General features: G+C 50.0%; 1 long non-coding RNA gene across 1 annotated transcript; it reads left to right on the plus strand.

Annotated features, from left to right (window-relative positions):
- The first annotated feature begins 85 nt into the window (after positions 1–85).
- LOC141235441 (uncharacterized) lies at positions 86–10,365 on the plus strand. Its single transcript, XR_012301232.1, has 3 exons — positions 86–340; positions 4,960–5,077; positions 9,780–10,365. It is a non-coding gene; the product is annotated as an uncharacterized lncRNA (long non-coding RNA).
- The last annotated feature ends 2,890 nt before the right edge of the window (positions 10,366–13,255 follow it).

Here is a 13,255-nt window from a genome sequence, read left to right on the forward strand (position 1 = left end):
GGCGCCTGACCCAATACTTTAATGACATCTTTATCATATTGTGCATTTTCGCTTTAGCTTTTTCTTCCTGTCCAACGATGAAATGCTAGAAATTCTCTCTGAGACTAAAGATCCTCTGCGGGTCCAACCACATCTAAAGAAGGGCTTTGAAGGCATCGCAAAGCTGGAGCTCCTTCCTAACCTGGACATCAAAGCCATGTACAGCACCGAGGGGGAACGCGTAGAGCTCATCCAGACCATCTCCACCTCCGAGGCTCGGGGGGCCGTGGAGAAGTGGCTCATCCAAGGGGAAGATGTCATGTTAAGGAGCGTGCATGATGTTATTGCTCGGTCACGAATGGTACGGATCTACCTACAGACCAAAAGCATTAATTGGAACTAATCTAGTCTATATATATAATCGTCTTATCCCGTCTGTCTGTCTGTGTGTCTGTCTGTCCAGGAAATCCCGCGTCGCTCATTGGTCCGGCAGCGGCCAATCAGCGCCGGGGGATTTCTAAAAAAAGATGGCGGCCGTTAGCGGCTCATCTGCGGGACGGAGCTGAGCGGCGATGCAGCCGGGAGATGACCGGCGCAAGGCGCTCATCTCCCGGCCGGCAACAGCAGAAGGAACCCGACCGACGGACCCATCTGCGGGATGGAGATGCAGCCGGAAGATGAGCGCCGCGAGGCGCTCATCTCCCGGCCGGTAGCAGCGGAAGGACCGCCGGCGTCGCTGACCTCCATGCGGAAGGGAGGACCGGGGAGCGGCGCTGCGGGTCGGGATACTTCTGCTGTGAGCGCCCGCTATGTCCCGGGTTCTCGCAGCGGAAGTAGCCGCACAGGCAGCGCCGCTCCCCGGTCCTCACCAAGACGATTCGATGATTGATCGCGGTCTTCGGACCCGACCAATCACTGATCTTAGCGCAAAACTTAAACACCGCTGTGCTGATTGGTCGCCGACGCTGCCCGCGACCAATCACCGATCTTGGCTCCACATTTAAACACCGCTGTGGTGATTGGTCGCGGACGATATTTAAATTTGGCGCCAAAATCGGTGATTGGTCGCGGCTGATATTTCAATTTGGCGCCCAAATCGGTGATTGGTCGCGGTCAGCGTCCGCGACCAATCAGCACAATAGTGTTTAACTTTGGCGCCAAGATCAGTCATTGGTCGCGGGCCAAGACAGCGACCAATCACCGATTTGTGCGGCACTTTTAAATAGCGTCCGTGACCAATTGGATGTCAGCGCCACTCCCCGGTCCTCCCTTCACACCCTAGCCGCATGGATGTCAGCGCCGCTCCCCGGTCCTCCCTTCACACCCTAGCCGCATGGATGTCAGCGGCGCTGCCTGTGCGGATACTTCCGCTCCGAGAACCCGGGACATGAGCGGGCGCTCGCAGCAGAAGTATCTGGACTCGCAGCGCCGCTCCCCGGTCCTCCCTTCACACCCTAGCCGCTGATGTCCCCACTGTATCCGCATGGTCTTACAAAGGTCCGGACATTTGTGTTAAAAATCGCTGATTGGTCGCTGGCGCTGCCCGCGACCAATCACCGATTTGGGCGCCAAATTTAAATATCAGCCGCGACCAATCAGCACAGCGGTGTTTAAATGTGGAGCCAAGATCGGTGATTGGTCGCGGCCGATATTTAAATTTGGCGCCCAAATCGGTGATTGGTCGCGGGCAGCGCCAGCGACCAATCAGCGATTTTTAACACAAATGTCCGGACCTTTGTAACACCATGCGGATACTGTGGGGATATCAGCGGCTAGGGTGTGAAGGGAGGACCGGGGAGCGGCGCTGCGGGTCGGGATACTTCTGCTCCGAGCGCCCGCTCATGTCCCGGGTTCTCGGAGCGGAAGTATCCGCACAGGCAGCGCCGCTGACATCCATGCGGCTAGGGTGTGAAGGGAGGAACGGGGAGCGGCGCTGACATCCAATTGGTCGCGGACGCTATTTAAAAGTGCCGCACAAATCGGTGATTGGTCGCGGTCTTGGCCCACAACCAATCACGGATCTTGCCGCAAAAGTTAAACACTACGGTGCTGATTGGTCACGGACGCTGACAGCGACCAATCACCGATTTTGGCGCCACATTCAAATATCGGCCGCGACCAATCACCGATCTTGGCTCCACATTTAAACACCGCTGTGCGGATTGGTCGCGGACGCTATTTAAATGTGGCACCAAAATCGGTGATTGGTCGCACCCAGCGTCGGCGACCAATCAGCACAGCGGTGTTTAAATGTGGAGCCAAGATCGGTGATTGGTCGCGGCCGATATTTGAATGTGGCGCCCAAATCGGTGATTGGTCGCTGTCAGCGTCCGCGACCAATTAGCACCGTAGTGTTTAACTTTGGCTGCAAGATCAGTGATTGGTTGCGGGCCAAGTCGGCGACCAATCACCGATTTGTGCGGCACATTTAAATAGCGGCCGCGACCAATTGGATGTCAGCGCCGCTCCCCGGTGCTCCCTTCACACCCTAGCCGCATGGATGTCAGCGCCGCTGCCTGTGCGGATACTTCCGCTCCGAGAACCCGGGACATGAGCGGGCGCTCGCAGCAGAAGTATCCCGACCCGCAGCGCCGCTCCCCGGTCCTCCCTTCACACCCTAGCCGCTGATGTCCCCACAGTATCCGCATGGTGTTACAAAGGTCCGGACATTTGTGTTAAAAATCGCTGATTGGTCGCTGACGCTGCCGCCGACCAATCACCGATTTAGGCGCCAAATTTAAATATCGGCCGCGACCAATCACCGATCTTGGCTCAACATTTAAACACCGCTGTACTGATTGGTCGCGGACGCTATTTAAATGTGCCGCCAAAATTGGTGATTGGTCGCGCACAGCGTCGGCGACCAATCAGCACAGCGGTGTTTGAATTTGCCGCCAAGATCGGTGATTGGTCGCGGCCAGCGCCAGCGACCAATCAGCGATTTTTAACACAGATGTCCTGACCTTTGTAACACCATGCGGATACTGTGGGGACATCAGTGGCTAGGGTGTGAAGGGAGAACCGGGGAGCGGCGCTGCGAGTCCGGATACTTCTGCTGCGAGCGCCCGCTCATGTCCCGGGTTCTTGCAGCGGAACTATCCGCACAGGCAGCGGCGCTGACATCCATGCGGCTAGGGTGTGAAGGGAGGACCGGGGAGCGGCGCTGACATCCAATTGGTCGCGGCCGCTATTTAAATTTAAATGTGGCGCCAAAATCGGTGATTGGTCGCGCCCAGCGTCGGCGACCAATCAGCACAGCGGTGTTTAAATGTGGAGCCAAGATCGGTGATTGGTCGCGGCCGATATTTAAAATTGGCGCCCAAATCGGTGATTGGTCGCGGGCAGCGCCAGCGACCAATCAGCGATTTTGAACACAAATGTCCGGACCTTTGTAACACCCTGCGGATACTGTGGGGACATCAGCGGCTAGGGTGTGAAGGGAGGACCGGGGAGCGGCGCTGCGGGTCGGGATACTTCTGCTCCGAGCGCCCGCTCATGTCCCGGGTTCTCGCAGCGGAAGTAGCCGCACAGGCAGCGGCGCTCCCCTGTCCTCTCTAATACGATTCCGCTCCCCGCTCCTCACCAATACGATTCGCTGATTGGTCGCGCTCTCCACACCCGACCAATCAGTGATCTTGGCGCTAAAGTTAAACACCGCTCTGCTGATTGGTCGCGTCCGCTGCCCGCAACCAATCACCGATTTGGGCGCCACATTTAAATAGCGGCCGCGACCATTCACCGATCTTGCCGCCACATTTAAACACTGCTGTGCTGATTGGACGCGGACGCCGGACGCGTCCAATCAACGAGATTGGCGCCAAATTTAAGCAACGCTCTGCTGATTGATCGCGGTCGCTGGCCGAGATCAATCAGCAGTATTGGCGCAAAATTTAAACAACGCTCTGCTGATTGGTCGCGGTTGTCGGCCGTGACCAGTCAGCAGTATTGGCGCCAAATTTAAACCTCACTCTGCTGATTGGTCGCAACCACCGGCCGCGACCAATCTGCGTTTTTGGTGCCAAATTTAAACAACGCTCTGCTGATTGGTCACGGTCGCCGGCCGAGACCAATCAGCAGCATTGGGGCCAAATGTAAACCCCGCTGTGCTGATTGGTCGCGGTCGCCGGCAAAGACCCATCAGCATTATTGGTGCCAAATTTAAACCCTGCTCTGCTGATTGGTCGCAGCCGCCAGCCGCGACTAATCAGCGATTTTGGTGCCAAATTTAAACACCGCACTGCTGATTGGTCGCGGCCGCCATCCGCGACCAATCAGCGAGATTGGCGCCAAATTTAAACAACGCTCTGCTGATTGTTCGCTGTCGCCGGCCTCGACCAATCAGCGATTTTGGCGCCAAATTTAAAGAATGCTCTGCTGTTTGGTCACGGCCGGCGACCAATCTGTGATTTTGGCGCCGAATTTAAACCCCGCTCTGCATCGCTCTGCTGATTGGTCGCGGTCGGCGGCCATGACCAGTCAGCAGTATTGGCGCCAACTTTAAACACCGCTCGGCTGATTGGTCGCGACTAATCAGCGATTTTGGTGCCAAATTTAAACACGCTCTCCAGTCCTCACTAACACGGTTCGCTGATTGGTCGCGGCCGCCGCCCGCGACCAATCATCGATATTGCCGCCAAATTTAAACACCGCTTTGCTGATTGGTCGCGGTTGCCGAACGCGACCAATCAGCGATTTTGGCGCCAAATTTAAACACAGCTCTGCTGATTGCACCCGGTCGGCCGCATACCTATTCTAGAATACCCGATGCATTAGAATCGGGCCACCATCTAGTTCTTTTATATTTGTATAAGATTATTTGGCGGCAGTGAATGATTTGTGGATGATGTATCTCTTGCAATAGAGCCAGGTAGCAGATCTTCTACCTGCAATCGGTAGAAATGAATTTGCTAGATAATACTAGTAAGGTTGTCCCTCTCTTAAATGCTTCTGTCAACGTAATTTAACTTTCTTTTTTAAAAGGCATACCCTGCGACTGCAAGAAAAGACTGGGTGAGGGAATGGCCGGGACAGGTCGTGCTCTGTGTGTCTCATGTTCTGGACAAGTGAAGTGCATGAAGCTATCGGCAGTGGCCCGGAGGTACGGCATAAGCTCCTTTACTGATCAAGGTTGCTTCACTATAAACAGTCATGGCCGGAAGTGTTGGCACCCTTGAAGTTGTTCCAGAAAATGAAGTATTTTTCCATAAAAATTGCATGTGTATTTTCTGTTATACACATGTTTATTTCCTTTGTATGTATTGGAACAACACAAAAAAAGGCAAATTGGATATAATTTCACACAAAACCCCATAAATGGGTCGGACAAAATTGTTGGCATCTTTCCAAAATTGTGGGTAAACAATTTTGTTTCAAGCATGTGATGCTCGTTCAAACTCACCTGTGGCAAGTAAAAGGTGCGGGCAATATGAAAATCACACCTGAAACCTGATACAAAGGGGAAAAGTTGACTCAGTCTTTGCGTTGTTACGTGCCACACTAAGCAGGGAGAACAGAAAGAGGAGAAGAGAACTGTCTGAGGACTTGAGAACCAAAATTGTTGACTAATATCTTCTTTTTGTGTTGTTCCAATATACACAAATGAAATAAACATGTGAACAACAAAACGTGTAATTGTAATAATTTTCTGGGAGAAATACATATATATACATTCATAGACAGACTTCATGAGTTCTCCTGCTAATAGACTGTCATACCCAGAGACGCAGCTTATAGGAGTTTCCAGGGGGGGATATACCATTGGTGCAACAGAGGTAAGGGGACCCACATTCACATCCAAAGATGCAAGCAGCTTATTTCACAGTACGTTATTAGACTGCAAAGAGCCCATGTAGTGTTCTTGCCCAGGGGTCTTCTCCTGGGGGTTGCAGTTGTACAGCGGCTCAATATCTTGAAGGTACCCAAAAGGCTCCATAGTATTGTTGGGATTTTGCATTGATTCATGCATCTTGTCTAGAGATGCGCAACTAAATTTGCAGGACCTTGGTCTAAGAGAGCAGGTTAGTAGTCTGTGGCTGTTGGATGGGAGCCTTGCTTAACCGCCTCTTACATGCCGGCATCCCTGGCTCCTCTTTTGATTAGCCGGCCAGGCATGATGTCATTTGTGCCTCACACCACAACTATGACATCGACATCAAAAGAGGAGCCGGAGATGCTGGTTCACGGGGCTCCGGTCCTGCGGCCGTGGAATACTGACCGGACTGTTGGACCAGAGTCCTGCAAATCCATTCGCTCATCTCTACTCTCGTCATATCTACCAATAAGGGAAGACATTGTATGGGATTTCCCATAATACCAGCATAAAATTAATCCATCTGCATTGAGTTTTCCATGCTGTTTGTAGCAGGGTTTTATAGAAGTACATCTGGGTATTTGGAGCAATTTGCGAGGAGGCAAATTGTCCCAGCAGACTCGCAGCACATTGGGGGCTCTCGTCACCATAGAGGGGCACGCTCGTGACGTGGTCAGGGAAATGATCGAAACAGGTTTGTGCAAACATCATGGCTGGCAGCAAACTTTCCAATACCATGTTCTATTTATTATACACTACATGGAGAAAGGTATTGTGCCCCCTCCACATTACACCTACAGGGGCTTTTATGGCCTCCTATTCTAATCCATATCCAGGATGTTAATATGGAGTCCGTCCCTCTACAGATATCACAGCTCAGTATGCCGAGCACCTTCATACGTTTCACCATATTCCTATGTTCTTTCCATATCTATGTTATGTTCCCCCCTCTTTTCTTTGAGTTTTCATAGGACACAATTGATCTTGTCACAGTAAAGCAATCTTGGGGTGTACTTACAATGACGTCTATGGGGCAGTAGTCATTTCTGCATATTGAGATGGTGGTCCCTATATAGGAATGTTTTGGCATCTGTAGGTGTCGGCATCCCCTGTATATGACTCATTGCCACAATTGATCTTCTTTATAGTCAGTGGTTTGGATGGCCTAGGTGCGGTTTGTAATATTTTCTATCAATGGTGTGTGTGCCCTCCTCTGTGCAGTGTCGTTCTATAACCATGGATGGACTAATAAAGGGGTTTTATGTCAATTCCTTTAATGACCTTTTGTTCGGTTTCTTTGTAGGTATTATGTCATTCTCCGAGTGGTCAGCCATTCTAAGCCTGAGCAGACATATGGCAATGTAATTGATGTGTGCCTGACATTGTTCTTCCCTATGTGGCGGTGACATATTTATGCTGCCATTCTCCAGTATTTGTTCTAATTAATCATCCTAAAGGTGTTTAGTGGGGTTGAGGTTGAGAACGTGTGGGAAACAGTTCTGCTCTTCTATTCCCTTAGGGTTGGAAGCTACAATTGTTTAAAATGTCTTGTGCTGAAGCATTAAGATATCTTTTCACTGGAACTAAGGGGCCTAGACCACCCCCTAAAAACAAGGCCATACCTCCACCACCAAACTGCCCAGCGGGCACAATGCAGTTAATAGGGTAACGTTCTCCTGGGATTCACCAAATCCAGACTCGTCCATCAGATGCCAGATAGAGAAGTGTGATCCGTCACTGCACAGAACAGGTCTCCTCCAGAGTCCTGTGGTGGCGGCTTCACACCACTCCATCCGACGCTCGGCATCGTGCTTGGTGATGTAAGGCTGCATGCAGCTGCTCGGCCATAAAGCTCCAGGCGGGGGCGCAGTGTTTGTGGTGATGTTGTTACCAAAGTAGATCTGGACTCTGCAGTTATGGAGTCAGGAGAGCGTTCTGCCCTCTGCTCCTCAGCACTCAGTGACCCCGCTCTGTAATGTTCTGGGGTCTCCTGAGTTGCTGCAGTTCCTTCCACTCCTTAATAATATCACTCACATGTGATGGGGGAAGATTTAGGAGGGAAGAAATGTAATATCCAGACTTGTTACCCCGGTGGCTCCTATTACAGGACCGCGCTGGTATCAGAGAGCTCTGCACCACCAGCCATTCTGTCATATGTTAGTAACAGCACACCGCATGGGAGGGCGGATGTTATACACCGGGGGGCGTGGGGATTGATGTTATACACTGGTGGGGGGCGAGAGTCTTAATGTTATACAAGGCCGAGGGGCCAGATGTTATACCCTAGGGGTACGAGGGGCTAGATGTTATACTGTCCGAGGGCTGGATGTTATACACTGAGGAGCAAGGGGACGGATATTATATACCGGGGTGAGGGGACGGATATTATACACCGGGGGGCGTGGGGACGGATATTATACACCAGGTGCGAGGGGACGGATATTATACACCAGGTGCGAGGGGACGGATATTATTCACCAGGGGTGAGGGGACGGATATTATACACCAGGGGCGGGGGGACGGATATTATACACCGGGGCGAGGGGACGGATATTATACACCAGGTGCGAGGGGACGGATATTATACACCAGGTGCGAGGGGACGGATATTATACACCAGGTGCGAGGGGACGGATATTATACACCAGGTGCGAGGGGACGGATATTATTCACCAGGTGCGAGGGGACGGATATTATACACCAGGTGCGAGGGGACGGATATTATACACCAGGTGCGAGGGGACGGATATTATACACCAGGTGCGAGGGGACGGATATTATACACCAGGTGCGAGGGGACGGATATTATACACCAGGTGCGAGGGGACGGATATTATTCACCAGGGGTGAGGGGACAGATATTATACACCAGGGGCGGGGGGACGGATATTATACACCGGGGCGAGGGGACGGATATTATACACCAGGGGCGAGGGGACGGAAATTATACACCAGGGGCGAGGGGACGGATATTATACACCAGGGGCGGGGGGACGGATATTATACACCGGGGCGAGGGGACGGATATTATACACCGGGGGGCGTGGGGACGGATATTATACACCAGGGGCGAGGGGACGGATATTATACACCAGGTGCGAGGGGACGGATATTATACACCAGGGGTGAGGGGACGGATATTATACACCAGGGGCGAGGGGACGGATATTATACACCAGGGGTGAGGGGACAGATATTATACACCAGGTGCGAGAGGACGGATATTATTCACCAGGGGCGAGGGGACGGATATTATACACCAGGGGCGAGGGGACGGATATTATACACCAGGGGCGGGGGGACGGATATTATACACCGGGGCGAGGGGACGGATATTATACACCGGGGGGGCGAGAGGCCAGATGTTATACACAAGGGGGAGGGAGCGAGGGGACAGATGTTATACACCGGGGCTGGGGGCCGGATGTTATACCCTGGGGGCCGGATATTATGCAAAGAAGGGCTTGGGGTTGGATGTTATACAGTGGGGTTGAGGGGATGGATTTTATACACTGGCGGGGGGGGCGAGGCGATGGATATTATACACCGGGGGGGCGAGAGGCCGGATGTTATACACCAGGGGGAGGGAGCGAGGGGACAGATGTTATACACCGGGGCTGGGGGCCGGATGTTATACCCTGGGGGCCAGATGTTATGCAATGGAGCGCTTGGGGTTGGATGTTATACAGTGGGGTTGAGGGGATGGATTTTATACACTGGCGGGGGGGGGCGAGGGGAGAGATGTTATACTAAACTAGGGGCGAGGGGTGGATGTTATACACCGGGGGAGGCGAGAGGCCGGATTTTATAAACTGGGGGCTGAGAGTCCGGATGTTATACACCGTGGGCAATGGGACTAAATGAAAAAAGCAGAATTCGGTGACTAGGAGTTTTGTCCTATAATGTATGGGCATTTGCCTTCCCTTTAGAAACTCTCCCTTGTGATTCTGCAGTGTCTTAGAGGTTGACTATCTTTTCCTACATTCCTCAGGAGTTTCTCATGAACAGACTTCCGGTGGCTTGCCCAACTCCGCTATTACTGGGAGAATGAGAATGCGAGAGTGCGAATCATCAACTGCAATGTGAAGTCCGCCTATGAGTACCTGGGCAGCTCCCCACGCCTGGTCATCACTCCGCTCACTGACCGATGCTAGCGGACTCTGCTATGATGTGATGGGTTATGCTCAGAAATGTTTTTGACTTTTGTATGATGCATGAAACTTATTAGCAATTATTATTGATATTTCATACCAGTTCTTTCATGTTTCATTGGTAGATCGGTGCTTTTTATCTAAATCTTGGTGGAGCTCCAGAAGGTCCGGCCGGCACAGGAAAAACTGAGACCACCAAAGATTTGGCCAAGGCGCTGGCCGTGCAGTGTGTGGTCTTTAACTGCTCTGATGGTTTGGACTACATAGCAATGTCAAAGGTACATACAATGTTAAGCTGCTCCATTGCAGATAATAAACTGACTCCATCCGATGTTCTGCTGACATCTTTTGATTATATAGTACAGACCAAAAGTTTGGACACACATTCTCATTTAAAGATTTTTCTGTATTTTCATGACTATGAAAATTGTACATTCACACTGAAAGCATCAAAACTATGAATTAACACATGTGGAATTATATACTTAACAAAAACGTGTGAAACAACTGAAAATATGTCTTATATTCTAGGTTCTTCAAAGTAGCCACCTTTTGCTTTGATGACTGCTTTGCACACTCTTGGCATTCTCTTGATGAGCTTCAAGAGGTAGTCACCGGAAATGGTTTTCACTTCACAGGTGTGCCCTGTCAGGTTTAATAAGTGGGATTTCTTGCCTTATAAATGGGGTTGGGACCATCAGTTGTGTTGTGCAGAAGTCAGGTGAATACACAGCTGATAGTCCTACTGAATAGACTGTTAGAATTTGTATTATGGCAAGAAAAAAGCAGCTAAGTAAAGAAAAACGAGTGGCCATCATTACTTTAAGAAATGAAGGTCAGTCAGTCCGAAAAATTGGGAAAACTTTGAAAGTGTCCCCAAGTACAGTTGCAAAAACCATGAAGCGCTACAAAGTAACTGGGTCACATGAGGACCGCCCCAGTAAAGGAAGACCAAGAGTCACCTCTGCTTCTGAGGATAAGTTTATCCGAGTCACCAGCCTCAGAAATCGCAGGTTAACAGCAGCTCAGATTAGAGACCAGGTCAATGCCACACAGAGTTCTAGCAGCAGACACATCTCTACAACAACAGTTAAGAGGAGACTTTGTGCAGCAGGCCTTCATGGTAAAATAGCTGCTAGGAAACCACTGCTAAGGACAGGCAACAAGAAGAAGAGACTTGTTTGGGCTAAAGAACACAAGGAATGGACACTAGACCAGTGGAAATCTGTGCTTTGGTCTGATGAGTCCAAATTTTAGATCTTTGGTTCCAACCACCGTGTCTTTGTGCGACGCAGAAAAGGTGAACGGATGGACTCTACATGCCTGGTTCCCACCGTGAAGCATGGAGGAGGAGGTGTGATGGTGTGGGGGTGCTTTGCTGCTGACACTGTTGTGGATTTATTCAAAATGGAAGGCATACTGAACCAGCATGGCTACCACAGCATCTTGCAGTGGCATGCTATTCCATCTGGTTTGCGTTTAGTTGGACCATCATTTATTTTTCAACAGGACAATGACCCCAAACACACCTCCAGGCTTTGTAAGGGCTATTTGACCAAGAAAGAGAGTGATGGGGTGCTACACCAGTTGACCTGGCCTCCACAGTCACCAGACCTGAACTCAATCGAGATGGTTTGGCGTGAGCTGGACCACAGAGTGAAGGCAAAAGGGCCAACAAGTGCTAAGCATCTCTGGGAACTCCTTCAAGATTGTTGGAAGACCATTTCCGGTGACTACCTCTTGAAGCTCATCAAGAGAATGCCAAGAGTGTGCAAAGCAGTCATCAAACCAAAAGATGGCTACTCTGAAGAACCTAGAATATAAGACATATTTTCAGTTGTTTCACACTTTTTTGTTAAGTATATAATTCCACATGTGTTAATTCATAGTTTTGATGCTTTCAGTGTGAATGTACAATTTTCAAAGTCATGAAAATCCAGAAAAATCTTTAAATGAGAAGGTGTGTCCAAACTTTTTTCTGTACTGTATATACACACACATATATATACTGTATATATACACACATATATATATATATATATATATATACACACACACACATATATATATATATATATATATATATTGTATATATACACAACACATATATATATTGTGTATATATACACACACACACATATATATATATACTGTATATAGACACACACACATATATACTCTATATAGACACACACATATATATATACTGTATATACACACACACATATACAGTATATACTGTATATAGACACACACATATATATATTGTATATAGACACACACATATATATATATATATATACTGTATATACACACACATATATATATATACTGTATATATACACACACACAAATATATAGCTGCGTCCTCTGTGTCTCTGTACAGATATAAGTGTAACACGTACTGGATCCAGCACAGGTGACAGTCTGCCATAGAGCTGACGTGCAGTACATACACTGTGTTATGGGGGCGCTCACCTGTGCGGACCCCGCTCTCCGGCCGCTACTTCTTTGCTCATATAAGGTCTCATTCTGCCATTAAACAATTCGGTTGTCATGGCAGCGGGGGTGGGGCGTTGGTAGGGGGCGTGTCTGGTATAGGGCAGATTGGGGCGGGGCTGTCATGCAGTGCTTGTCTCATCCCTGTAATTTCCTGCTGATGCCACCTGGTGGACAGCATTGGTCAGTACACGCTGAGAATGCTACATTTGCATTGTACTGTGGGAGCTGCTGGTACTACTGGTGCTTCCTGACTGCTGTCCCTATGAGGTATGCAGTATGTCACATGGTGGGGGAGGAACATTTTATATATGTATATGCACTGCTCAAAAAATAAAGGGAACTGTGCGGCCCTCCAAACAAATGCCACCCCACACCATTACTGACCCACTACCAAACCGGTCATGCTGAGGGATGTTGCAGGCAGCAGATCGCTCTCCACGGCGTCTCCAGACTCTGTCACGTCTGTTACATGTGCTCAGTGTGAACCTGCTTTCATCTGTGAAGAGCACAGGGCGCCAGTGGCGACTTTGCCAATCCTGGTGTTCTGTGGCATTTCTTTGGATGGCCGCACAGCCCTCCTTGTGCTCGGCAGAGGTAGCCTGACTGCCATTAGGTACCGAGATGAGATCCTCAGACCCCTTGTGAGACCATATGCTGGTGCAGTGGGCCCTGGGTTCCTCCTAATGCAGGACAATGCCAGACCTCATGTGGCTGGAGTGTGTCAGCAGTTCCTGCAAGATGAAGGCATTGAAGCTATGGACTGGCCCGCCCGTTCCCCAGACCTGAATCCGGGACACATCTGGGACATCATGTC

This window comes from Phyllobates terribilis, unplaced genomic scaffold, assembly GCF_046119375.1.
Source record: "Phyllobates terribilis strain yellow unplaced genomic scaffold, ASM4611937v1 Scaffold_666__1_contigs__length_856752, whole genome shotgun sequence".
Lineage (NCBI taxonomy): Eukaryota > Metazoa > Chordata > Amphibia > Anura > Dendrobatidae > Phyllobates > Phyllobates terribilis.